Raw genomic sequence first — 14,402 nt, forward strand, 5'->3', positions numbered from 1 at the left:
GAAGAAATGCAATTGTACTGTTCATGTACAGTAAATGGAATCTTCCAGTCAGCTATTGAAAAACCTCACTAGAAACAATTGATAAGACTTTGTTCAATTTTCTAAAGAGTTACTTTTTCAGCTTTCTTCAATGGAAAACTCTATTAGGATCTGATCATTTCAATTTCCAGCTGGATTCAATGAGCTGTACTTGGCTGGGCATTTTTTTAATTAAATGCCAATCACAGTTTTTTAAGGCAACTTTAAAACACAGTAACCTGAGCCTGTCTAATAATGAGCTTTTGCATTATGCTTAAATACCAGGATTGACATACAGAACTGGAAATGTTGCCCATTCAGCCTCAGCTCAAGGGCAGCTAGGTGCTAATATCTCCGTCAGATTTATTAATAAATCTTTGGTTTATTGACTTTACTTGACTCTGACTGTTAGACCCCACACAATGGGTTTCCTTAAGGTTGCGTTTTGATTTATGAATAGAAAGTTTGAAAATGTCTTCTTGGAGAGGTGTTCTTTGATTCTTTTAGCTAACCTTTCTAAAGAAGCTATTTGTTATTAACACTAACACAATGAGCTTTCTTCCACAGTGAAGTCTGCAAAACACTACTCTGTCTTCACAAGATATTCCAGTTAGAAAATAAAACATCTTAGTCCTGACCACAGTTCGAGCCAGCTGTTTTGAATTAACTTGAGTGTTTTCATCGATGTTTATGTCATTCCAGACAAGATCATTCTGCGTGCTGTTCATCCTCTATTCCTTTGGTGGTTTATTCTATGTGAAGAAAACAATTTCAAAACAGTGGATGTAAAATGAATTATTTGCTTAAATTATGAACAGTCGTAGAAGTTTACTGAAAACTTCAAATTTCATAAACAGATACATTCCACCCTATCAGGAATACTATTTATTTTAAAGAACAGGTTTTATAGTCTTTTTCTTTGCCAAATTTCTGTCATCACTCTGCTCCATATGTTATTTACTACATCCTACATTTTAAGTTCCACAAGTAGCTCATTCAAGTGACAATTTAAGCTTTGACAGTGACCCGAGAAATCATTTTTAATGCATCACATCCTATATGGGCAAGACGTCTGTGCTCACCTCCAGCAGGGGTTCCTGGAAAATAATCAGGAGCAGAAATCCTCATCAATATTCCCTTCACTTTTAGGTTTCCGAGGCCAATTTTAGAACCATGACAATTGCCTCTGGCAAGATCAACAAATACCAGATTGACCATGTCTCCCTTCTTTAGTATGGTTCAGTTTATTCAATTTGAATGAAGTTATTGATTCACATTAGAAAAATTACCATTTTTAAAACTGGAAACTATATGGTTCATCATCAAGATTTTCCCCTTGCTTTTAAATAGAAAGACAGCATAATTTAAAGGCACAAAATAAGCACGATGCGTGATTTCTATCACTAATGTACAATAGGAATGTAGGAAGAAGAATAGATCACTCAGCCTCTCAAGGCTGTTCTTTCATTGAATGACATCCCAGCTAGCAGCAGTATTAGTTTCTTGCTATCTAAACCATCTGTCCGTACTTACAATTTGAGAGGTTTATCAAATCATTTCAAACATTTTGGGCAGAGCCTTCCCACCCCTGAATGAAGTAGGCACTGGCCAGGTCAATCAGGAACACACTGTGCCATTGGCAGAAATAAAATACTTGATGTGGAGAGAGAACGTCAAATTCTGCAACAAACCTTTGAACAGTGAGACAAGAATCATGCTCATAGTGGTTAAAAGAAAATTGAAGGCAGAGCAAGTACCGGCAACTCCAGCGCACTGCTTCCTGTTTAGTGACCCTTTGGACAGCAGTCCAAAGCATCTCAGATGGGAATGACTGGCTGCAACCCACTTCCAAGAATGTGGGCACTGAACATGTACTAGCCTGTATGCATCATTATAACGTATCTCCTGTCTACTTACAATATGGTTCTCCACTTCAATGCTGCATTTTAGAGCACACTGGCACCTTTAATAGCAGCACTACTGATGGGACACTTTGCATGCAGGACCATGCATCTTTCTCACAGATTGTACAAGATGCATCCCAGGGCTTCTTGCGGCTCTTTTTACACTCTTGCTTTGCATCTATATGAAGGCTAACAGCAGGTTTGCCTTGCTTTATTGCACTTTTCTCCTCAGCTAGAGCTTAAATGCTCACAATACTTTTGCTTGGAGCTACTGTTTAGAGCAGACAAAAGCCAAGCAGCTTGGCATTGTTGCCAGCAGTCATCAGATATGCAATGAACATACATTCTTTTATTCATTCACAGAATGAGGGTGTCACTGGCTAGGCAGCATGTATTGCCCAGAGGGCAGCTAAGAGTCAACCACATTGCTGGGGGTTGGAGTCACATGTAGGCCAGACCAGGTAAGGATGGCAATTTTCTTCCCTAAAGGTTATTGGTCAACTAGATGGTGTTTTCCTGACAATCAGCAATGCATTCATGGTCATTGTTAGATTCTTAATGATTTTTCATTCCAGACATTTATTGAATTCAAATTGCACCATCTGCCATGGCAGGATTCGAACCCAGGTCCCCAGAATGTTATTTGGATCTCTGGATTAACAGTCCAGTGACAATACACTAGGCCATTGCCTCTCTGAATACTGATGTATGATAATGTGTTGCGTCTATCTACGTCTGCACTATATGCAGATAGCATATGGACAATGGGCCGAGGAGTAACAAATGGAGTTTCATATAGATTAATGCGAGGCGTTGCACGTTCGTTGTAGAGCCCTGGGGAGTGTTTTTGAACTTAGAGACCTGGGGTATCAGGTACATATTTCCTTGGAAGTGGTGTCACATGGTGACAAGGCAGTGATGAAGGCAATTGGCACACTTATCTTCATTCGTCAGCGCATTGAAGTTCAGACATCATGTTGCATTTATACAGAGCGTCAGTGAAGCCACTTTTGGAGTACTGTATACAGTTCTGATCTTCCTGCTATAGGAAGGGTATCACTAAATGGAAAGGGTTCAGAAAAGCTTTGCAAGGATGTTACCAGGACTGGAGGGTTTGAGTTATTAGGAGAGGCTGGATAGGCAGGCACTTCTTCCCATGGTGCATAGGAGGTTGAGGGGTAACCTTATAGAGGTTTATAAAATCATGAAAGGCATAGTTAAGGTGAGCAACAATAATCTTTTCTCTAGAGTAGGGGAATTCAAAATTAGAGGGCACAGTTTTAGGGTGAGAGGGGAAAGACTTAAAAGGGGCCTGATGGACAACTTTTTCACAGAAAGGGTGGTGCACATATGGAACAATCTGCAGAGGAAGTGGTAGATGCAGGTACAGTTATAACATTTAAATCATTAGGACTGGTACTTGAATAGGAAATATTTAGAGGGAGTTGGGCCAAACACAGGCAAATGGGACTACTTTAGTTTATTGGGAAACTTGGTTGGCAAGGACAAGTTGGACCAATGGGTCCTCTTCCGTGCTGTTTGACTCTAAGTAAACACACTGCATTGTCATCAACCAAATGGCCATATCTTCAAGTCCAAGGGGAGCAGTCTTCAGCTAGGCCAACAGTGATGTCTCTTGTCAGGGAATCCTGGCACTGTAAGTTAAACGCAGCATCTACTATCAATCTAGGGGCTTGAACACAATCAGTTTACTGCTTAGAGCACCCAGGATCAGGGGTCCATATCATTACTGTTGCTGCACTGGGCCATGGGTCAGTGCTGCAAGTCCAGTGTAACCAGTCTGTGAAATGACACTAAGTCAGTCAGACGGCTACATTGAACTTAGTCAGTCATCAGTCAGGATGGTTCATCCAAGTTGATCAAGGGAGTGGGCCGGTGTTAGTCCTGTGGGTCAGCTCATTCAAAGTCAAGGCATTTGTCAGGGCCTACTGCTATGGTAGCGAAGTTAGGGAAGTCAATTCTGGGGTTTGAAGGCAACATTCTAACATCCAAAGAAGACAATAATTGTGAATGGGAAACTTGGAAACACCAAAAATAGGGCTGGAATAGGCCATTTGGCCTTTCAACGTGCTTAGTCACGCAATATTATCATACTCGGTACCATGCACCGCTTTTGTCCACATACCTTTGATCCCTTTAACGCTAATAAGTATAATTCCCTTCTCTTCAAAATGTTTTCAATGTTTTAGGTTCGAATAGTGTTTAATCTGTGGTTAATTTAATAGCATATTTAATTACTGCCCTCAGTATAGTTGAGAGTGTTAATTTCACTGTTTGTTGCATTTATCTTTATTTCTTGTATTATATTTACCTTTTTGTATTTAAATAAATGCAGAGATTCTTTTGCCCTGAAACACCTGTCTATTTCTTTCTTAATTTCACATTCCTAAATAAGTCCGGTGTTGAGAATCAGGGATCCATGGGTGATGTGAACCACATAAAATCAGCAAATTACTGTTACAAACCAGAGCCCTACAGATGGCTTCAGCAGCTCAGGATTCCAATGGGTCCAGTGTGGAAATTTTGCCCTGGCACTGTTTTTTTCCCAACCTGGGAACTGGGAATTGAACTAAGCTGGACTTCATTTTTTATTCTTATCTGTGCCTTCTGTTTTTAATACAGGCACCATGGTATGACAACTTAAACAATTTTCACATTTTTTAAAATAAGAAGTACAAATGACAATAAATAACTATTTTATTCATAGTTCAAAGAGGTGTGTGGAAATGTGTCATAGCTCAGTACAGTTGGGCTCAAAGGGAATGCAAAGAAGAAAGGAACCCGGAGGTTTGGAACTGGGGGAGGAGGTCCTTGATTTTCAGGCTAAGCCTGCAACTCACAGTGCCAAGCACAGCCTGCATTTCTTTTTCATTTTTGTTGCCAAACTTCTCGGAGAATCATGACCGCATACTTGAAATAGAAAATGGCTGCAATCACAGATGGAAAGAATGGAGTAGGTTTGTTTTCACTATCTGAGCACAAGGGTTCTACATGTGCGAGATGTGACGCCATTAATGGATAACTGTGTTAATCACGCACTTCCACTGTATAGGTTAAAGTCGACAGTGATCATATTACCCTGCATGTGATAGGCTTACAAATCCTGATCAGTCTTGACCATGATTAAATACAGTTAATACTGTGAAGCAGAAGTAATCACAGGCAACTTTAAAAGTATCACCTGCTTGCCACAATTCATAAAGACAATCCAATATCTCAAGGACAAATTCAGGAATTGCGATTGAAGAATTGCTTTTGAAGAAGAGTCATTGGACACAGAACATTAACTCACCTTTCTGTCCTCAAATGCTGTCAGATCTGCTGAGCTCCTCCAGGACTTTCTGATCTTGTTTCTGATTTTCAGCATCTGCAGTTCATTTCTTTTTGTCTAATATCTCAAGACCGTGAACTGTAGATATTTGCCAACATGTTCCTACATGCAGTGCTGACTTTCTTGGATTAAGTGGGAGCGGGGACAAGGTAATAGCACTCGTACAGCAGTTAAAACCGTCTACATAGTTGTGCTTCATTCATCAGAGTAAGGAGCCCTGGTCAAAGTTCTATGTACATACATTCTATTGCCATCAGATTGGAGTCCACCATGTTCCATTGGGTAGAGGAGTATTCTTTTTGTGAACGGGTTAGATGCCTTACAAGGATACTTTCCAGAAGACAAAGGCTACCTTCCACAACCAAGGCTGACAACTCCTTTTTACAAACATTTAAAGACTTTCCAGCATGCAGTGGTCTGATATTGAACAATGTGCAGATGTTAATCCACACTGGGCATTATGAGCATTCTAATATGGGTGATACTAAAATGTAGTAAACCTGTGTGGCTTGGACCCAAAATAGCAATACTTTAACAAACATGCGACTGTATTTGCAATGAAGCATCAGTGGTGCTACCTGTGTGGCCTGAGAAACATTACTCTTTGATTCCACTCTGATTATGTGAACAATGAAGGGCAACTCCTTGGCTGGAAATACTTGGTGGATGTATGGCTGGACTTTAAAAATGGCACTGCTGCCAGGAATGCCAGTAAATTCCATCAGTGGCAAATATTTCCACCACTGATGAAAGGGAAGATAGAACAAGCAGTGTCATTGGGTAATGGGACATAGGTGATGAGGCAGGTTTTGCAGAATAGGCGGAGAAATCTCATGAAGGTTTTTTGGAGAGAAATCCTCCATACAACTTACCAAAATTAACTTGGCTGATATTTGGCAAAGTTCAGCCTTTAGAATTCAAAGATATAGTGTCACATAGTTTGTGCTTCCTCTCCTCACAAGTGAATAAGTGAGGTTTCAGCCCAGATATCACCCTGGTAATTTGATAGTGAAATCCCTTCAAGGCTAATTGAAATGTACACAGAAATTATATAACCATGAATACAAAGATGTGAAATGAATGGGAAAGGCATAGCAGTGGAGACTGTTACTTGGTTGTCACTGCAGTTTCAAAATCAATTGTGCTCAGTTTATTTTGGAGTTTCACTGGGAAACCATAAAATGTAGAAATGGCTGTAAGTGGCTTAGCGACAAGATACTAAAGGAAATCAACCTTTTCTCTATAGTATGTCATCATGGTTCAATTTGTCACCCTGAACCCACAGATACAATGCACTCATCTACAGTTACCAAAATTAAAACCAAGCAGAAAGTGTAGCGACGAGTTGATGCATTCCCATTCAGCTCCAAATTCCACTGTTGCCTGACCACTTTGCCTTTTTTACATTCCAAAGGCTGCAGAAATTGGGCTCTTCTTCTGAGGAAGGTTCACTGGACCAAAAATGTTAACTCTGATTTTTCTTCACAGATGCTGCCAGACCTGCTGACCTTTTCCAGCAACTTCTGTTTTTGTCCCTGATTTACAGCATCTGCAGTTCTTCAGTTTTTATTTGGTCTCTTGTTTATTCAGTTGGAAATTCAGTCAGATTCAACAAATTACTTGGCACTGTATATTAGCTTCTGATCACGTAACAGAATTGTTCTGGCACAATATTTATAATTTTTGTATAACAATTGCTTTGCAGCAAAAGAAAGACAAACATTTTGTTTTTCTCCAAAGTAATGATTCTTTCCATTTCATCATTACAAAGTCCGGTTACATTCTTCCAAAAAGATGCATGGAAAATACAAGTTATGTGCCAAGCTAACAATCTGGAGTCCAGATGAAAATATGTTTGCTGAACGAGTAAAGCCCCTCAGTGGTGATCTGACGATGAGTTACAAGGATGACTTAGCCAAAAGTTATACCATACTACATAAAAGCTTGTGTTTTCAAATGTGTTTTCAAAGCTTGTGTTTGAATGGGGAATTTCAGGGCACTACTACTTTTATTGATATGTTTCTTAGTCAATCACTCGTCATGGGTTAGGTTTCCGTGGTGGTTTGGGTTCTGTCTTACACTGCTGAGAGATTGCTCTCCTATACTGTGCTGTCATCACTCTTAGTGTGCTGCATCTCAGTCTCAGACATTGATAAGGCCACTTTTGAAATACTGCATTCAATTCTGGTCTCCCAGCTATAAGAAGGACATTGTGAAACTTGAAAGGATTTAGAAAAGATTTGTAAGGATGTTTCCAGATTTTGATGGTTTAAGCTATAGGGAGAGACTGAATAGGCTGGAGTGTTGGAGGCTGAGACGTGACCTTATAGAAGTTTATAAGATCATAAGAGGCATGGATAGGGTAAACAGACAAGGTCTTTCCCCAGGGTAAGGGAGTCCAAAACTAGAGGGAATAGGTTTAAGGTGAGAGAGGAAAGATTTAAAAGGGACCTAAGGGGCAACATTTTCATGCAGAGGGTGGTGCATTTATGGAATGAACTGCTAGGTGAAGTGGTAGATACTAGTATAATTATAGCATTTAAAAGGCATCTGGATGGGTTTATGATTAGAAAGGGTTTAGAGGGATATGGCAAATCCAGCTAGATTCATTTAGGAACAAAAACAAAGTTGCTGGAAAAGCTCAGCAGGTCTGGCAGCATCTGTGGAGGAGATAAAAGAGTTAATGTTTCAGGAAGGGTCACCGGATCTGAAACGTTAACTCTGATTTCTGCCCACAGATGCTGCTAGACCTGCTGAGCTTTTCCAGCAACTTTATTTTTGTTCCTGATTTACAGCATCCGCAATTCTTTTGGTTTATATTTAGATGCATTTAGGATATCTGGTCGGCTTGGATGAGTTGCACTGAAGGGTGTTTCTGTGCTGGAAATCTCTATGACTCTATATACAATGTCACGTGCAATTTGTTACTGTATGTGCCCAAAAGGCTAAAGCAACAGACGGCTGAATCAGGGCAATGATGTGCTATGTCCATATAGTGGCATTCCAGTCATCTGTCTGTTGAATAGCTCCATGTTTGGAGGATGCCTTTTTGATGTTATTTGTCTGTGTTCTGTCTATTAATTGGGCATTACTGAGAAGCTGCTTTGTTACTGATATTGCCCACATAAGCTCATTAGAATCATCACCAATGGATCCAGGCATAGAGGCAGTGGTTGAGCTGTGTCCACTGCACTAAGGACTATTGCACAAAAGGATCACATGTGCATCGACTAGCCTAGGAGTGTCAGCCGTCAACTGATGTGGAGCTGACCGCAACTGTGGAGCCTCCAGCCATAGGTGCCCACAAATCAGTTGGAGATGCAGTATAGCCACAGATTCCATTGAATGCTATGCCAATGAGTGAGGGGTATTGGTGCTATTTTTGATGCAGATGTGTGGATCTGAACACCATATAATTACTGTCCAGCACATCTACAATGTCACATGTCTTTCCACTTTTGTCAGTAAGGGACAAACGATGACCCCTTTACATCAGGTCTCCATGCAGGTCATGCATAGGGCTTTGTATCTGTGCTGCCCAGACAGAGGTAATTTTTGCTCACAATAACTAGAAGATGCACCTTGATATCGGATAGTCAATAAAGAACAGTGACAATTGCGACAAAGTAGTGATATTCTTCAGAAGCAACAGCATCTTCAGATGGGATTAGAAAACCGTGCTGTGCTAAAGGGGGGCTAGTTTCACTAGCTTCATTCATACAGTTGCAACGAAAATGATATTCACCCATACAACTGTTTTCCGCTGATGGGTGAGCCCAGAACCAGAGGACACAGTTTAAAAATAAGGGGTAGGCCATTTAGAACAGAGTTGAGGAAAAACTTCTTCACCCAGAGAGTGGTGGATATATGGAATGCTCTGCCCCAGAAGGCAGTGGAGGCCAACTCTCTGGATACTTTCAAGAAAGAGATAGACAGAGCTCTTAAAGGTAGTGGAATCAAGGGTTATGGGGATAAGGCAGGAACAGGATACTGATTGTGGATGATCAGCCATGATCATAATGAATGGTAGTGCTGGCTTGAAGGGCCGAATGGCCTACTCCAGCACCTATTGTCTAACTGTTGATGAAATGTGAATATGTATTTACAATTATGAAGAAGTGTTTACAATGAGGTGCCTCTTATGCTGTCTATGTCCTCCTTAGAAGGTGTAGTCTTCCTTTCCATTCCACTACAAATGGGTGCACTCCTGGCATCCATTCGTACTTAGCTGGAGTGTAGGACTGTGCTGTAGGCACTGACTGTCCAGGACTTGGCTATCCATTGCAGCTGCCAACCTGTTCATGGAGGCAGCCAGATGCTCGCATGAAACTTATAGCATTGGTGTATCCTTCTAACTCTGGCCAGTGCCTCTGCTGAAACTGTCCCCTACTCCTGTGTCTGCCTGTGCATTTGAATAACGTTGTCAATGGCTGACACCATAGGGTCATCTCCTGCCCAGAGTGGAGCAGGTGCTTGGGCTTTTTCAGTTCTCCAGTGCCAGTGATTTATGGTGTTTCTTCCTTGACCAACTGCGAAGATGTGGTCACCAAACTGTGCTCTCCACTCTAAATCTAGCTAAAATTGGGACAATTCATGAGAAACAGGAACTGCATTGGTAGGTCTGACTGACAATGTTTTCCCCAATATACTAACAAATTATTTCTTATTTATATATTTTAAATACAGTGCTGGAACCTCAGGAGGTCCTGGTAGTGACGAGTACTCACTGTGGGCGAGTAGTGAACATCAAGTTGGGTACAAGTCTAATGAGGTGAGGTACTGAAAATAATATCAGAAAACCTACTCAGTCTTACAGAAAGAAACCTTCTGCGAAACACACTGAAATTGACACTTAACCAATTTCTGGCAAAAGTTCAACCCTATACCTCTAAAACAGTGGAACAATGACATGAGGTATAGGTAACTCCTCCACACAGAAAGAAATGAAAATTCTTATGACTTCTACCTTTCAATGTAATCCACGACAAGCAAGTTCAATTTTGGCTCCTTAAGTTATAAGTGTTGAGACAACCCCTCTCTCATTTCTGTGAATGCTTTCAACCAAATCTTGATCAATTGTTACAAATCAATCAGGAATAAACCTTTTTCACTTAGGAAGAAGATTGTTAACACCATTCTGTTTTTCTCAAAGTACAATAAAACCTCACCATGAAATCTTGTTAGCTGAAACAATAACTAATACATCAGTCTGTGGATGTTAGCTTTTGGTTGAGCCCTCAGTTCTGTTACAATAAGGAGAATTAACATTTAAAGGTAAATTGAAACAACTCATTTGAACCAGTAGTCAACACTGGAGCATTTAATTGCATGTAAGGAACTGAAACAAGGTGAGGGTCTAGGCCCGAAACGTCAGCTTTTGTGCTCCTGAGATGCTGCTTGGCCTGCTGTGTTCATCCAGCCTCACATTTTATTATCTTGGAATTCTCCAGCATCTGCAGTTCCCATTATCTCTGAACAAAAACAAAGTTGCTGGAAAAGCTCAGCAGGTCTGACAGCATCTGTGAAGGAGAAAACAAAGTGAACGTTTTGGGTCTGGTTACCCTTCCTTCAGTTCTGTGGAAGGATCACCAGACCCGAAATGTTAACTGTTTTTTCCGTCACAGATGCTGCCAGAACCGTTGGGCTTTTCCAGCAACTTTGTTTTTGTGCCTGATTTACAGCATCCAGAGTTCTTTTGGTTTTTAAACAACATTGACACCTATTCACCAATCAGAATGGTTTATATCTATGTATATTACACACTCTGTTTCAATTTTTACTTCTCGCAGCTTACTTCTCTTGCACTTCATGAATCTTAGAATTACTTATTTTTATTCAGACCGCCCGAATGTATTCCATGTTCTTCTCATATTTACGTGAATTCTCCCAATTGCAGTTTTTTTCCAGGGTAGGAAATTTTGTTTAATACCTCTTCACTGTAAATACCTGCTTTGGTTGCTGTTTCAATGCTTCCAAATTAATTCTGTTTCTTCTTTTTTTTGCTACAAGTTTAAACTTTTTCCTTGGAAATAAATGTACAGTACAGAGGAGATCTGATGGAGCTGTTACAGTCATAAGAAATCTGGATGGAACAGATAAGAAGAAACATTTCCCAACTGTGAAAGGATCAAAAATGAGACCACATGGATTTAAAGTTGTTAGCAAAGAAGCAAAAGTAATATGAAAAAAATGTCTTTCATGCAGTAAGTGGTTAATATCTAGAATACACCACTTCAGAATGCAGTGGAAGTAGATTCAATCAGTGCATTCAAAAACAAGTTCAGCCTATGATTAAAAAGGAACAATGTACGGGGTTATTGGAGGAATGCAGAAGATTGGAAATCAGTGAAACGCAGCGAGAGAGGAGAGCCAATACAAACACACTGGGACAGACATACTCCTGCTGTGCTGTAATAATTCTTATGAAATTTTGTGAAATGATTTTAAAATAATTATCAAATTTCTTCTGCTCCTGCATTCAGCTGCCATTCCTCTCACCAAATTATTAATTGATTCCTGTGACCCTACTCAGTGATAAGCATTTTTCATTCCTTTATTCTGTATTACTTTTGTGAAACCTTTTAAAATCTTATTTGCTAGAAATTTACCTCACTTTCAAAAGAATTATAAATATACTTTCCTAAGGCTCCCATTTAATTGCTCAATTTCCAAATTATTTCATAATTTAGTATCTCAGGATGCTGTCTTTATAGTAAAATGTATTGTAAATATGTAAATATATGAAAGCTCTAATTTCTGCTCCGATGTCTTATGGTCTTATTATCAAGGGGATCAAGGGTTACAGGGAGAAAGTGGGAGAATGGGGTTGAGGAACTTATCAGCCATGACTGAATGGCAGAGCAGACTCAATGGGCTGAATGGCCTAATTTCTGCTCCGACGTCCTTTGGTCTCTAGGCGTATTAATGTGCGGCAGTGTAATTCATGGTGTAGTGCCATCTAGTGAAAATGTTGCAGTATTGCACCCTACAAGAATTTAATCTGTGATCAGAGATAATGGGAACTGCAGATGCTGGAGAATCCAAGATAACAAAGTGTGGAGCTGGATGAACACAGCAGGCCAAGCAGCATCTCAGGAGCACAAAAGCTGACGTTTCGGGCCTAGACCCTTCATCAGAGAGGGGGATGGGGAGAGGTTTCTGAAATAAATAGGGAGAGAGGGGGAGGCGGACCGAAGATGGATAGAGGAGAAGATAGGTGGAGAGGAGAGTATACGTGGGGAGGTAGAGAGGGGATAGGTCAGTCCGGGGAGGACGGACAGGTCAAGGAGGCGGGATGAGGTTAGTAGGTGGGAAATGGAGGTGCGGCTTGAGGTGGGAGGAGGGGATAGGTGGGAGGAAGAAGATACCATTGGGCTGCAGGGTTCCCAAGCAGAATATGAGTTGGTATCAATGGTATTAATGGTATCAATGTGGACTTCACCAGCTTGAAAATCTCCCCCTCTCCCACTGCATCCCAAAACCAGCCGAGCCTGTCTCTGCCTCCCTAACCTGTTCTTCCTCTCACCTATCCCCTCCTCCCACCTCAAGTCGCACCTCCATTTCCCACCTACTAACCTCATCCCGCCTCCTTGACCTGTCCGTCCTCGCCGGACTCACCTATACTCTCCTCTCCACCTGTCTTCTCCTCTATCCATCTTCGGTCTGCCTCGCCCTCTCTCCCTATTTATTTCAGAACTCTCTCCCCATCCCCCTCTCTGATCAAGAATTTAATCTGTGTTCATCTTCAGTCATTCTAGTGGAACTACTTTCAGTCTTTTTATGGACATAGCATTATTCTTTGAAAACTTTAACAATAAAGCAGCAACCTCATTACTCCTTGATTGTTCTTTGATTTCAGTAACATGAAACAGAAACCGTTCTCCCTCAGCAACCAAGCTGCCAATAATGGAAGTGCGAAACATGATACCTGAATGGAGCCTATACACCACAGTCAGAACAATTCCAGGAGTAGAAAACTTGGTGAGACACCATCAGGTGATTGACTGTAAAATGTGTATGTGGCAGACCTAACCACTTGAAACACTAGGGAATGTTTTTAAAAAGCTGCAAACCAACTACACCACACTTACCATGAAAGGTAAAATTTAAAAGTGGGGAAGTTATGCTAAACCCTTGTCGAAAACCAGGTTAGACCATGTTTAGACTATTGCATGCAGTTCTGATTTGCCATTTTAAAAAAGATATAAAAGCACTAGAAAGGGTGTAAACATTTTTTTCAAGAGGAATTCCAGAAATACCAGAAAGGATTGACAGGCTGAGTCTCTTTTCCCTTGACAAAAACAGTTGAGGGAAAACTTTGTAATGCTTTTTTTTAAATAATGGAAGGTTTGAGTAAGTGGAAGGTTTCCTTTATGGGGAAGGGCGTAACCATAGACTATCAATAAGAGATAGTCAGTAAGAAATCCAAAAGAGAATCCAGAAGGAATTTCTTCACACAAAGAGTTGTGACAATTTTGATCTGGCTATGAAAGGATTACTAAAGGTAAACAGAGAAGGGAATAGAGGGGCTCAACTGGCACATAAACACCACCACTGATTGGGACAAATAGGATTTCTGGGATCACGGCAAACCCACTAACTTTCACAATTACCGTAACTGTACATCCTCACACCCTGCTTTCTGTAGTCTCCATTTCATTCTCCCATTTTCTCCTGCTTCTTGTATCTGTTCTAATGATGTCATCTTCCACAGAGGAGGTTCTGGATTCCTGGTCATCCTGGGCCCTCAGCCATGTCTAAGCCACTTCTACCCTCAGTGCTTCTCTTCCCTTCCACAACAGCAATAGGGTCCTCCTGATCCTCATTTTCCACCCCATGAGGCTCCCTTTCCAAATGAACATAAGTCACCATTTCCAGTGGGATGACACCATCAGACACATTTTTCCTTCTCTCCATTGACCACTCAGAGGTATTGAATTCATTAGCTTTACCACCTTGAAATGCTGCTGTTGGCTCTTGAAGGTTTGCTTAACAGCAACCCCTTTAATGTATCTGCTCTTGAGGCCGAGAAGTCTGGTTTCATTCCAGAATATACACTCGGTCTTTTGTCATAGTGAGGCATGTCTGCTCCATGCATCTAGTGCTGTTTGTTTGTCAGGGAGGGTTGA

This window comes from Stegostoma tigrinum, chromosome 1 (genome assembly GCF_030684315.1).
Source record: "Stegostoma tigrinum isolate sSteTig4 chromosome 1, sSteTig4.hap1, whole genome shotgun sequence".
NCBI lineage: Eukaryota > Metazoa > Chordata > Chondrichthyes > Orectolobiformes > Stegostomatidae > Stegostoma > Stegostoma tigrinum.